The following is a 14,096-nucleotide window of genomic DNA, read 5'->3' on the forward strand; positions in this document are numbered from 1 at the left end:
GCGGTGGCATATAACCCAATTACCAAAGTGGTCTTGGAAAGTGTAGGAAAAGGGGGAAGCAGTCAGTGGGCTGAACTAGCCGCGGTGTCCCAGGCCCTAAGACAAGAAAGAGGGGGGCAGTGCCACCTATTTACGGACTCTTGGGCAGTAGCAAATGGACTAACTACATGGATGCCCATATGGGAGAATAAAGGATGGGAAATCCGCGGGAAAGAAATATGGAGAAAAGAATTGTGTATTAGCATTTGGGAGACATCAAAGAATACTAACATCTCAGTTTTTCATGTAGATGCCCATGCTGCCGTGAACACCCCGGAACGTGAGTATAATGCTTACATGGATGGTCTTGCCCAGATAGCTACCATCTAGCAAGACTCAGTACCGCTACGGGACGACGAAGAAAGTTTTGCAAAATGAGTACACCTCAAGGCAGGACATTTAGGTCCATAAGCCACTCAAAGGTGGGCACTAGATAGAGGAGTATCACTACCGTTACCCCTTTTGAGACAAATTACAGATGCTTGTGAACTGTGCCAACTTTATAAGGAACGATCTGTCCCTAGGACTGTTAAGGGGAATTAAATAGGGGAAATATACCTGCCCAAATATGGCAAATTGACTATGTGGGACCTCTTCCCATAGGTAGAGGATGTCAATATATCTGCATTTGCGTTGACACATATTTAGGGGTATTGATAGGTTGCCCCTACAAAAGGGCAACCCAACATAACACCTGCAGGACATTAGATATAATAACTTTATACTATGGCCCCCCTTTACAATTACAAAGTGATAACGGTACACATTTTAAGGGAAAGGAGATCGAGGCATATTGCCTACAACATAATATTGAATGGATTTATCGTATACCGTACTATCCGCAAGCCACAGGACTGATAGAACGAATGAATGGACTATTAAAAGAAAAACTTAGGAAATTAGGGAATAACTCCTATAAGAACTGGAAAGATAACTTATCTGATGCATTACAACAACTGAACAATAGACCCTTAGGCGATGGAACCCCTTTATCACGCCTAATAACTCCGAATCTTCAAATATGGGCTCAATCTAATTCAGACGGTAATAAGGTCATAAAGTGGTGGGCCTTTAACTCCAAAGCCCAGGTACCCTATCACGGTACGGCCGGATCTGCGGGATATGACCTATTTACGTTGGAAGATCTGTGGTTGAATCCTCAGCAGATCCGGATGTTTAATACCGGATTAGGGATAAAGATCCCAAATGGATACTACGGGCATATAATGCCGAGATCTAGCCTAGCAATACAAGGAATTACAGTATTAGGTGGAATAATTGACTCAGACTATGTGGCAGAAATTAAGGTAATATTACAGAACACTGGCCCAGAACCTTACAAGATCACAGAAGAAAAAAGTGTCGTCCAATTATTAATTATCCCGTCTTAACCTGGAATGGCAGAAAGTTGAGAAACCTGAGGCCCTGGAGTCCCGACAAGGAGGGTTCGGGTGCACGGATGTCCGAATAGGATCCAAAGTATGGGTAAAACGGCAGCCTACTGACAGACTTAGGCCTGCCGAAATAATTGCAGAAGGGCATAATAACACTATCCTGATATGCTATTCGGGTAGTGATCGTATATATACTGTTCCGCTAACTCATGTTTTCTTATGCGAATAAGTCTTCCGTCGAACGATGGAAAGTAAACTGGATCATCCCTTTCGGAATCAACGTGATGGGAGTCGGTCTGACCTGGACTCTAGGGGTACAATTAACCCTTAAAGGTACCTAAATGACCCGACTGGGATGGACCAATGCCACGACAGACAGAACTCAAGACAACTTCACGTGTCCTGCTAATCGACGTTGTTCTATACTGAATATGACTTTCAGTACGAACGTTGCATATTGGAGGGGATCCTCCTGATTGTACGGCCTACTTTTTGTGAAAGGACTAAGGTATAACATGACTGTGCAAACTGAGAACGACATAAATATTACATTCTGTATGTATAACGACTCTATAATGCTACCTTCTCCTTCTACCCGAGACGATATCTTTGCCTTAATAGGCGAATGTAGCAAGAGTAACAGTAACAGCACTGTTACCCAGTACCAGGGCTCTAACTTTACTATTAGTGTGAACCGCGCCACCACATTGTTTTGTTTTAACACCACCACCATAACTAATAGGACTTGGTGGGTAGAGTACGTTAGGTTATTGACCAATATTACCCCCATGTCACAAGAATTAATTATCGTTCGAGTACCTGGAAGTTGTCAGAATGTGACATTTAACACCCAGAAAAACTTGCTACATTTTAACAAAACTTTTCCCTCCAGGAAACCTTGTAACAGGCGGAGGAGATCATGGTTTGATACTCTCCTTGGGGGTGGGGAGGCAGGAATAGGTTTGGGTATAGTAAATTTAGTAGACCTTGAGACCCTGGCCAACAGACTGCGCAGTGCTGGCCACGATGTCTCTCAGGCTCTCACAATAAATGCTCAATGGTTACCCACAACGATCCTGCCCCACCAGCGTACCTTAAACATCCAAGGACAATTTCTATAGTTGTTTGATGCTTCAACGTTAGTTTCTCTCAACATAGACACTGATTTTTCTAAGCTATTTAATTGGACAAGGTGTTCATTGGAGAATACAACTTGGTAGAAAAAGAACGGGTTCAAAGAACGTTATCGGCTGGAACCCCGGACATTTGGAGACCAATTCTTTCTCGTTTCATTCCTCGAGATAACTGGATATCCAATAGAATTGTGACGCAATGTACTGAGGATATATGTACAGGGACAATTGCTCACTTTAAGGTTAGGTCTGCTATGATTATATGTAATTATCATGTCATTCCTTTTGTCTTGTCTTCGTATTTCGTTTTGCCCCAGTTGAATGGCGAATATATTCACCATTGTTTACCAACGTAACAATCCTCGAAGGGATGGTATATGGAATGGCCACATGACAGATGGAACCCTGTTTGTTAAACCATTCCTCTAATTTATGTACCTTAACGCTCTATAATAGTACTGATTTGGAATCCGTCGGGAAGGATTCCCCTTTCTCCGGTTGCCTACGAAATATTAGTTTTCTTCACTGGCAGGGTGATGATTTTTACTTTGCCCCTGTACAGGTGAATGATGTCCTACGAAATATTAGTTTTCTTCACTGGCAGGGTGATGATTTTTACTTTGACCCTGTACAGGTGAATGATGTAAACCTCACTTGTATCCCGAAACCCCTCCCGTTACCCACTACCTATGTATCTATCGAACCCCTAGTAGCCATCCTGAATACATCACAGTTACTACGTCAATTGCTTATTAAAAATCAAATAGCTCTTAATGAACATCGCATACAAACTCATATAGTTCCTGGAAAACTGATAGACTCATCTCATGTAATAGTAACAGACATAAATCATCATTGGTATGATTTCTTCTTTAAATCAGCGACTGCGCAGAAGTATTTTAATGCTCTGGCTAACCCTTTGCTAATATTTACCTGCATTTAAATCATTTTATGTTTATGCAATTGTTATATGTTTTGCAGGATACAAACGTTGTATAATAACTTTACTCCCAAGTTATTAACGGCCTATACTGTTAATGTGCCTGATTTTGAGGCCGAATGATCGGTAAATTTTGAAACTCTTGCACATTAAGTATAGTCCTCTATTTGGCAACGGCTAGACCGACCTGACCGCTGGGCGACCTCTACCGGGCTTGGCAAACAATCAATTGCAAAGCAAAGGAGAAGAAAAACAACTTATCTCTGTACTCTGGAAACGGGTCAATTCCCACAGAACAGAAACATCTTAAATAAACACATTTTCCCAGTGTGACCTGGCCAGTTGCCGGGGAACTTGCGCAATTGGCAAAATGCCTTCTTTTTTTTTTGCAAAGGGTTTATTAAGGCTCGTATGTTGGCGCTAACTCGGAATCTCACCCAAGGAGAGGACGCTCTGCCTGGGACCGTCCCATTCGGGACCCTGAAAGCTGAATCAGGGATTCCCCAGCATGAAACTTCACGAGTTGTTGTTCCCCTGAATTGGTGATATAACCCCTTTTTTGTATTTGTTTGTTCTCTTCTTTCGTATTCCCTTCCTTCTATTAAAATTGTAACGATGCACATATATTGCTATGTGTCTGCGCTTTTTTCTCTGAAAAAAGGGGACTTGTAGTCGCGGATCTGAATCTTATTTGTTGGTTACCTGAATAAATATTTCGTTAACCTAACACCCTGGTACTCCGTAGCCTCCCGGCCCTGGTCCCCCACTGCCTCCCTGCCTTTGTCTCCCCCGATTCTCGACCCTAGTGCCCCTTTGCCACCCGGCCCAGGTGCCCGTCTGCCTTCTGGCCCTAGTCCCCCCTGCCATAATGCCCTTATCCCCCTCTGCATTCCGGACCTGGTCCTTCTGTGCCTCCAGGCCTTGGTTTCCTCGTACCGCCAGGCCCATGGGTGACTCTCCATCCTGGCACTGGTCCCCTCTCCCTCCCGGCCCTGGTCCCCCTCTGCCTCCTGGCCCTTGTCCCAATCTGTCTTACAGCCCTGGTCCCACTGTACTTTCTGGCCCTGGTCCCCCGCCCCACTCCACGACCTTACAGCCCTGGTCTCATTCTCCCTCCAGCCATAGTTCCCCTCTACCTCACTGCCTTGGTCCTCATCTTTCACCCGGACCTAGTCCCTCTCTGCCTACCAGCCCAGGTCCCCCTTGTGCCTGCCAGCCCTCGTTTCCCTCTACCTCCTGGCCCTAGCCCTTCTCTCCGTCCCGGCCCTGGGTCCCCTCTACCTCCAGCTCCTGGTCCCCCTGTCTCCAGACTCAGGTATCCCTCTGCCTCCTGACCCTGGCCCGTCTCTGCCTCCCCGCATTGGTCTCCCTCTGCCTCCCGGCACTGGTGGACCTCTGTCTCAAGGCCCTGGTCTACCCCTACCTCCAGGCCCTGGTCACTCTCTCATTCCCGGCCCTGGGTCCCCTGTCTCCTTGTCCAGCTACCCCTCTACCGCTCGGCCCTGGTCCCCCTGTTTCCAGGTAAAAGGATACTTCTGCCTCCCGCCCCTGGTCCCCTTCTGTCTCGTGGCCCTGGTCCCAATTTACCTTAGGACTCTGGTCCCCCCCGACATTTTAACCATGGTCCCCTTCTCCCTATGGCCCTATTTCACCTCTATGTCCCTGCCTTGGTCCCCGTTTTTCTCCCGGAATTGGTCCCTCTCTGCCTACCGGCATGGTGCCACAGTTCTTCCCAGCCATCGTCACCTTGTACCTCAAGCCCTGGCCTCCCTCTACGTCCAGGCCAGTGGGTCTCTCTCCGACCCGGCCATGGGTCCCCTTTACCATCCGGCCCTTGTTCCCCTGTTCTGCCAGCCCTGATCTCTCTCTGCCTCCAGGCCCTGGCCCTTATTTCCATCCCGGCCCTGGGACCCTCTACCTCCCAGTCTATGTCCCCCTGTCTACCGGACCAGGTACCCCGTCTGCCTCCCTGCCTTGGTCCCCACCTACCTCACGTCCCTGGTTCGCCACTGACTTTCCGCCCTAGTTCCCCTTTACCTCCGAGAAGTGGAGGCAGGGGGGACAAAAGCAGGGAGGCAGAGGTAGCCCTCTGCCTGCCGGCCTTGATCTCCATTTCCTGGACCTGGTCCCTCTCTGCCTCCTGACCCTGGTCCCCCTCTGCCTCCCGACCCTTGTCCCCCATCCCCCGGCACTGGTCCCTTTGATCCTCCTGGCCCTGGCCTCCCTCTACCTCCAGGACACTGGGTCTCTCTCCGTCCCGGCCATGGGTCCCCTCTACCTCCCAGCCCTGGTCCCCCTGTTTTACCAGTACTGGTCTCCCTCTGGCTCCTGGACCTGGTCCCCCATTTACCGGCCTTGGTACCCCTCTGCATACTGGCCATGTACCTCCTCTGCCGCCCTGCCCTGGTCCCTCTCTACCTCCTGGCCATGGTCCCCCAGTTTCCCCGCCCAGGTCCCCCTCTGCCTCCTGGCCCTGGTCCCTTTGTGCCTCCAGGCCCTTCTCCTACCCACATCTCGGCCCTGGTCCCCCTCTGCCTCTTGGCCCTGGTCCACCGTCTCCGGACCAGGTACCTCTCTGCCTCTTGAACCTGGTCCCCCCTGCCACGTTGCCCTGGTAACCATCTGCCTCCTGTCCTCGGTTCCCCTGTGCCTTCCAGCCCTAGTTTCCTCTTACTTCCAAGAAGCTGGGGGGTAAGGGCAGGGAGGCAGATGGGGAGCAGAGCCAGGATTTAGAACGGTACCTGGACCAGGAGGCAGGGCGACTAGGGACGGGAGGTTGAGGGGACCCAGGGCCTGGAAGTAGAGGGGGACCAGGGCAGGGCAGCAGAGGGGGATCAGAGCTGGGAGGCAGAGGGGTACCTAGGCAGGGTGACATTGGTACTAGGGCTGGGAAATAGAGAGGTACCTGGGCCGTTAGACAGGGGGACCGGGGTTGTGAGGTAGAGGGGACCCAGGGTTGGGATGGAGAGAGAGACCCAAGGGCCTGGAGGTAGAGGGAGATCAGGGCCGGGCTGGAGAAGGGGACAAGGGCTGAGAGGCAGGTGGCTACCAGAACAGGGAGGCAGAGGGGGACCAAGGCCGGGAGGCAGATGGGTACCTGGGCCGGGAGGCAGATGGGTACCTGGGCCGGGAGATGAGGAGCCAGGGCCGGGAGGCAGAGGGTGATGTGGGCCAGGAGGCAGAGGGGTACTTGGGCAGGGTGGCAAAGGGGATCCGGGGTGAAGAAGAGGGGGCGACAAGGGCTGGGAGGCAGAGGGGGACCTGGGCCTGGAGGTAGAGAGGGACCAGGACTAGGAGGCAGTAGGGCAGTTGCGCATAGGGGGACCAGGGCCAGGAGGCAGAGTGGAACCTAGGTCGGGAGACATGTGGATTAGGGCCGGGAGGTAGAGGGGATCAGAGCCGGGACGGAGAGAGGGACCAAGTCCTGGAGGTCGCGGGAGACCAGGGCCTGGAGGTCGCAGGAGACGAGGGCCGGGAGGCACAGATAGTCCAGGGTCGGGAGGCAGATGGGGATCAGGGCGGGGAGGCAGATTGGGACCATGGCCAGGAAGCAGAGGGGTACCTAGGCAGGGATACAGGAGGACCAGGGCGGAGAAGCAGAGCAGGGCCAGGGCCGAGAGGCAGGTGATGACCAGGTAATAGAAACAGAGGTGTATCAGGGCCGGGAGGCAGAGGGGTACATGGGCCAGGAGGCAGAGGGGTACCTGGGCTGGGACGCAAAGGGAGACCAGGGCCGAGAAGCATGGAAGACAAGAGCAGGGAGGCCAAGGGGGACCAGGACCGAGAAGCGTGGAAGACAACAGCAGGGAGGACAAAGGGGACTAGTGCCAGGAGGCAGATGGGGCCCAGGACAGGTAGGCAGAGGGTACCTGGGCCAGGAGATAGGGGCACCTAGGCCGGGAGGTACAGTGCTCTGCACACAGTAAGCACTCAATAAATACGATTGATTGAATGAATGAATGAATTCCCCTGTGACGGGCTCATCCGTTGAGCGCCCGAAACCGAAGGGAAGACAATAATAATAATAATAATAATAATAATAATAATAATAATAATGGCATTTGTTAAGTGCCTACTATGTGCCAAGCACTGTTTTAAGCACTAGGGGGATACAAAGTAATCAAGTTGTCCCACATTCATTTATTCATCCAATAGTATTTATTGAGAGCTTACTGTGTGCAGAACACTATACTAAGCGCTTGTGAAGTACAAGTTGGCATCATATAGAGACGGTCCCTACCCAACAACAGGCTCACAGTCTAAAAGGGGGAGACAGACAACAAATCACAACATGTGAACAGGTGTCAAGTCCTCAGAATAAATACTAGTAAAGCTAGATGCACATCATTAACAAAATAAAATAAATAGAATAATAAATATGTACAAGTAAAATAAATAGAGTAATAAATCTGTACAAGCATATATATACAGATGCTTTGGGGAGGGGAAGGAGGTAGGGCGGGGGGGGTGGGAGGGGGAGAGGAAGGAGGGGGCTCAATATCAGAAGGCCTTCTAGAGGAGATGAGCTCTCAGTAGGGCTTTGAAGGGAGGAAGAGAGCTAGCTTGGAAGATGTGCGGAGGGGAGGCATTCCAGTCCAGGGGGAGGACGTGGACCGGGGGTCGATGGCGGGACAGGTCACGGTCTTAATCCACATTTTCCAGATGAGGTAACTGAGGCACAGATAATTGAAGTGACTTGGCCCAAGTCACACAGCTGGTAGGTGGGGGAGCTGGGATTAGAACCCGTGACCTCTGACTCCCAAGCCCAGGCTCTAGGGAAAATAAGGAGATCTGTCTTGGACCTGTTGAGTCTTAGGTGTCAGGTGGACATCCAGGTGGATATGTCCGGAAGGCAGGAGTAGATGCGAGCTTGGAGGGAGAGAGAGAGGACTGGGGAGGAGATAGAGATTTGGGTATCATCTGCATAGAGATGATAGTTGAAGCCGAGGGAGCGAATGAGTTCTCCGAGTGAGTGCAGATGGAGAATTCATTCAATCGTATTTATTGAGCACTTACTGTGTGCAGAGCACTGTACTAAGTGCTTAGCAAGTACAAGTGGGCGACATATAGGGACGGTCCCTACCCAACAGCGGGCTCACAGTCTAGAAGGGGGAGACAGACAACAAAGCAAAACATATTAACAAAATAAAATTAATAGAATAAATATGTACAAGTAAAATATATAAATAGAGTAATGAATATGTACAAACGTATATACATATATACAGGTGCTGTGGGGAGGGGAAGGAGATAGGGCGGGGGGATGGAGCGGGGAGGGGGAGAGGAAGGAGGGGGCTCAGTCTGGGAAGGCCTCCTGGAGAAGGTGAGCTCCCAGTAGGGCTTTGAAGGGAGGAAGAGAGCTAGGTTGGTGGATGTGCAGAGGGAGGGCATTTCAGGCCAGGGGGAGGATGTGGGCCGGGGGTCGATGGCGGCACAGGTGAGAACGAGGCACGGTGAGGAGATTAGCGGCGGAGGAGTGGAGGGTGCGGGCTGGGCTGGAGAAGGAGAGAAGGGAGGTGAGGTAGGAGGGGGCGAGGTGATGGACAGCCTTGAATCCGAGAGTGAAGAGTTTCTGCCTGATGCGTAGGTTGATTGGTAGCCACTGGAGATTTTTGGAGAGGGGGAGTAACATGCCCAGAGCATTTCTGCACAAAGACGATCTGGGCAGTGGCATGAAGTATGGATTGAAGTGGGGATTGACAGGAGGATGGGAGATCGGAGTGGAGGCTGATGCAGTAATCCAGTCGGGGTAGGATGAGAGACTGAACGAGCAGGGTAGCAGTTTGGATGGAGAGGAAAGGGCGGATCTTGGCGATGTTGTGAAGGTGAGACCGGCTGGTTTTGGTGACGGATTGGATGTGAGGGGTGAACGAAAGAGCGGAGTCAAGGATGACACCAAGGTTGCGGGCTTGTGAGACGGGAAGGATGGTAGTGCCGTCAACAGTGATGGGAAAGGCAGGGAGAGGGCAGGGTTTGGGAGGGAAGACAAGGAGTTCAGTCTTGGACATATTGAGTTGTAGGTGGCGGGCAAACATCCAGATGGAGATGTCCTGAAGGCAGGAGGAGATGCGAGCCTGATGGGGAGATATGTCTCCAAGAAATGGAAGGCTCTGGTTTCCCAGTGGCCAAGCAAGTGAGGGTGACATTGGTTCCTTCATTAACAATCATGTCAGTCGAGATGTCACAGATCTGCGGAGGAACTTGTACAGTTAGGTGCACCTGCATGGATCTAGGAGTGTGTTGAGTCTGCACGGAACAAGTATATGGACCGTCATCTGTAACATCAACGTTCTGTATCTGGAGGCTGTAGTCCCTTTTATTTGAAGTGGAAATTGAAACTCGAGGATCCACCGACCATTTATCGCTTCCGGCAAAAATGATACTTGACCGGTTCAGCCTAGCGCCCTTTGAAGCTTCATCTTCCAGGTAACACCTAAGCACCGCCGTTTCCCCCTTTTCTGACCATCATGTTGTCCACAGCCGGCCAGGGGAAGTCCATACTCTGTCCAGCCGGGAGGCAGGAAGGCAGCAGACAGCAGAGGCTGAGGAGCACGGCTGCCAGCCACTGGTTCAGAGAATAGAAGGGGACCAAGAACTGACCCTTAAGGGACCCCTACAGTAAGGGGATGGGAGGGGGAGGAACCCGCAAAGGATACTGAGAATTGAAGGGCCAGAGAAATAACCGGAGAGGGTAGAGTCAATGCGACTCCGCTCTGTCATTCGCCCCACACATCCACTCCGACACCAAAACCGGCCGGTCTCACCTTCACAACATCGCCAAGATCCTCCCTTCCTTCTCCATCCAAATTGCTACCTTGTTGGTTCAATCTCTCATCCTATCCCGACTGGCTGTCTGCATCAGTCTCCTTTTCTCATGTCCCATCCTCCTGTGTTTCCCCGCTTCAGTCTTGTCACCCGTCGTCCGGGGACGGGTTCGTTCAGTGATCGGCGAGGCGAGAGAGAGAGAGAGGCCGGGGACGGAAAGCCTAAGTTTTATATAAAATTTATTCCGCGAGGTGAATTGAATTTATGTAATTGTTTAGACGCAATGGATTGAGCTTCCCTTTCGGGAGGAATATAATCAGTTAGCAATATTAGAGCTTCCCTACACGGGAGGAACACAATCATCCGTTAATCGCACGTGGGTGAGTTGGTTAACTCTCACCCATGTGCACTTCCCACTCCGGAAGAATCCACTTACTTTCCCACATGGGAAGAATTCATTACATTACCCGCGCACGTGGTGGGCGGCTAGCTCTCACAATGTGCTCTCCCTACATGGGAAGAATCCACTCATAATTCCCATCAGCAGCGGGATACCTGGGTCCCACCCACGGCACACTCACCCATCCCGCGGCCCTTGCCTCAGTGTGTTGGTTCTGGTTGTAGAACGGTCATCTGGCCTTCTGGGCAGGGACAGAGACACGTGGGCTGCTGCTGCTGCTGCTGCTGCTGCAGCGGCTGCTCCTGCTGCTGCGTGTCCTGGTGTTCTGACCCGGAAGGTCAGAGGCGACAGGTATTTATTGCCTGTGCCCCTAGGCCATTCCAGCTTCCGGCCTCAGTCTATCCAATCGCTGCCCTCCCCGCCTCCTCCATACCTAATTTGATTGGCACGGGGGTGAGGGACACCTTCTGTATTCCCAGCTTGGGCTGTCAATCTAGCAGATTTGGTCGTGGGGGCGGTATCCCACCCTCACTTCCGAGTTCCGCCTGCTGGCTCAGATGGTCACGAGATAGCTTTTGACCTTGAGATGGCCGGTACCCGAGGGTCACCTCGGGACAAGTCTATACTTCACTCTGCTGCCCGGATTATCTTTCTACAGAAACGCTCTGGGCGTGTCCAGTGCGTCATGCCCGCTACTCTGAGCAGTGCCAGTCCTCCACTCTTCCCTCCCAGCCCCCTCCCTCCCCTCCTCCCCGCCCCCACCCAATTCCAGTTCTCCTTTCCCATCGCCACCCCTCTTCGCACTCTCCCCGCCTAGGCCCCGCCAACTCATTCCAATCCAAACCCTCCTCACCCCTCGCACGCTTCCCCTTCCCTCCCCTCACTCGACAGCTACTGCCAAGTGTGGCCTATGGAACCCCCGCTCCATTATAAGTAAGATGCCTTTCATCCTGGACCTATTCCTTTCCACCTCTCTACTCCTCCTCTCCCTAACTGAAACATGGCTGTCTCCGGACGACACGGTATCTTCTGCTGCTCTCTCCAGTGGAGGCCTCTTCTTCTCCCAATCTCCCAGACTCACCGGAAAAGGAGGTGGTGTCGGTTTCCTTCTCGCCCCCAATGTCGCTTTCGCACGATCCCTCCTCCTCCTTCCCTTTCCTTCCCTTCCTTTGAAGCCCACATTATTCGCCTCTTCCACCCCCTCCAGATTCTTGTAGCCGTCATCTACCACCCCCCGGCCCCACGTCCAACTTCTTTAATGATTTTGACCCCTTCCTCACCTTCCTTCTCTCCTTTTCCATGCCCACTCTGATCCTTCGAGACTTCAACATCCACATGGATATACCTGGCGACTCCTCTGCCGCCCGCCTTCTATCTCTACTTGACGCTGCCAAACTCTTCCTCCACCCCACGTCGCCCACTCACCAACTTGGTCATACCCTCGACCTCATCATCTCCTACCGCTGCACTGTGTCCACCCTCACCAACTCTGAAATCTCTCTCTCTGATCATAATCTTCTCACCTGCCTCCTCACTCACACTCCTTTCCCCTGTAAATCTATATTACTCCCTCACAGAGATCTCCACTCTCTTGACCCCATCCATCTTTCTGGGCGCCTCACATCCTACCTCGCCTCCCTCTCCTCTCCATCCATTCTTGATGATCAGATTACTGTTCTCAACTCTACTCTTTCTACTCAGCTAGACTCACTCGCTCCCCTTTCCCTTCGCCGCTCTCATACAACTAACCCACAGCCCTGGATCACTGCCACTGTCCGCCTCCTTCGCTCTTATGCTCGAGCTGCCGAACGCTGCTGGCGAAAGTCTAAACACCATACCAACCTCGTTCACTTCAGGTTTATCCTTTCCTGCCTTAACTCAGCCCTCTCCTCTGCCAGACAAAACAATTTCTCCTCCCCTATTGACACCCATGCCCATCATCCCCATCAGCTCTTCCGTACATTCAACTCCCTACTCAGGCCCCCGGTTCCTCCCGCTCCTCCTTCCCTCATCCCCAACGATCTGGCCTCCTAAGTCATTAATAAAATTAAATCCATCAGGTCTGACCTCCCCAAAGTCACTCCCCCAATTCTCCAAGCCCCCGGCTCACAACACTCTCTACTACTCGCCCATCCTTCCCAGCAGTATCGTCAGAGAAGCTCTCCTCCCTCCTCTCAAGTGCTACTCCGGCCACCTGTGCTTCTGACCCATTCCCACTCATCTCATGAAATCTCTCGCTCCGTCCCTTCGCCCCTCCTTAACTTCCATCTTCAACCGCTCACTCTCCACTGGTTCCTTCCCCTCTGCCTTCAAACATGCCCATGCCACTCCCATCCTAAAAAAACCCTCTCTTGACTCCACCTCACCTTCTCGTTATCGCCCCATCTCCCTCCTAAAATTCAATTTCAAACTCTTTGAACGAGTCGGCTGCACGTGCTGCCTCGAAATCCTCAACACCAACTCTACTCCACCCCCTCCAGTCTGGCTTCCGTTCCCTAGACTCCACGGAAACTGCCCTCTCAAATGTCACCAATGACCTCCTGCTTGCCGATACCAACGGCTCATACTCTATCCTAATCCTCCTTGACCTCTCAGCTGCCTTCGACATTGTGGACCACCCCCTTCTCAATCAATCAATCGTATTTATTGAGAGCTTACTGTGTGCAGAGCACTGTACTAGGCGCTTGGGAAGTACAAGTTGGCAACATATAGAGACAGTCCCTACCCAACAGTGGGCTCAGAGTCTAAAAGGGGGAGACAGAGAACAAAACCAAACATACTAACAAAATAAAATAAATAGAATAGATATGTACAGGTAAAATAAATAAATAATTAAATAAATAAGGAAAGACATATATACATACATACAGGTGCTGTGGGGAAGGGAAGGAGGTAAGATGGGGGGATGGAGAGGGGGACGAGGGGGAGAGGAAGGAAGGGGCTCAGTCTGGGAAGGCCTCCTCGAGGAGGTGAGCTCTCAGTAGGGCCTTGAAGGGAGGAAGAGAGCTAGCTTGGCGGATGGGCAGAGGGAGGGCATTCCAGGCCCGGGGGATGACGTGGGCCGGGGGTCGACGGCAGGACAGTCGAGAACGAGGCACGGTGAGGAGATTAGCAGCAGAGGAGCGGAGGGTGTGGGCCGGTCTGTAGAAGGAGAGAAGGGAGGTGAGGTAGGAGGGGGCGAGGTGATGGAGAGCCTTGAAGCCCAGGGTGAGGTGTTTCTGCCTGATACGCAGATTGATTGGTAGCCACCGGAGATTTTTGAGGAGGGGAGTAATATGCCCAGAGCGTTTCTGGACAAAGACAATCCGGGCAGCAGCATGAAGTATGGATTGAAGTGGGGAGAGACATGAAGATGGAAGATAAGAGAGAAGGCTGATGCAGTAATCCAGACGGGATAGGATGAGAGCTTGAACGAGCAGGGTAGC

The 14,096-nt window shown here is 51.8% G+C and overlaps 1 pseudogene; it reads right to left on the bottom strand.

The window, feature by feature from the left end:
- Positions 1 to 375: 375 nt before the first annotated feature.
- LOC119945104 lies at positions 376 to 12,276 on the bottom strand (annotated as a pseudogene).
- Between the last annotated feature and the right edge of the window lie 1,820 nt (positions 12,277 to 14,096).

This window comes from Tachyglossus aculeatus, chromosome 24 (genome assembly GCF_015852505.1).
Source record: "Tachyglossus aculeatus isolate mTacAcu1 chromosome 24, mTacAcu1.pri, whole genome shotgun sequence".
Classification (NCBI taxonomy): Eukaryota; Metazoa; Chordata; class Mammalia; order Monotremata; family Tachyglossidae; genus Tachyglossus; species Tachyglossus aculeatus.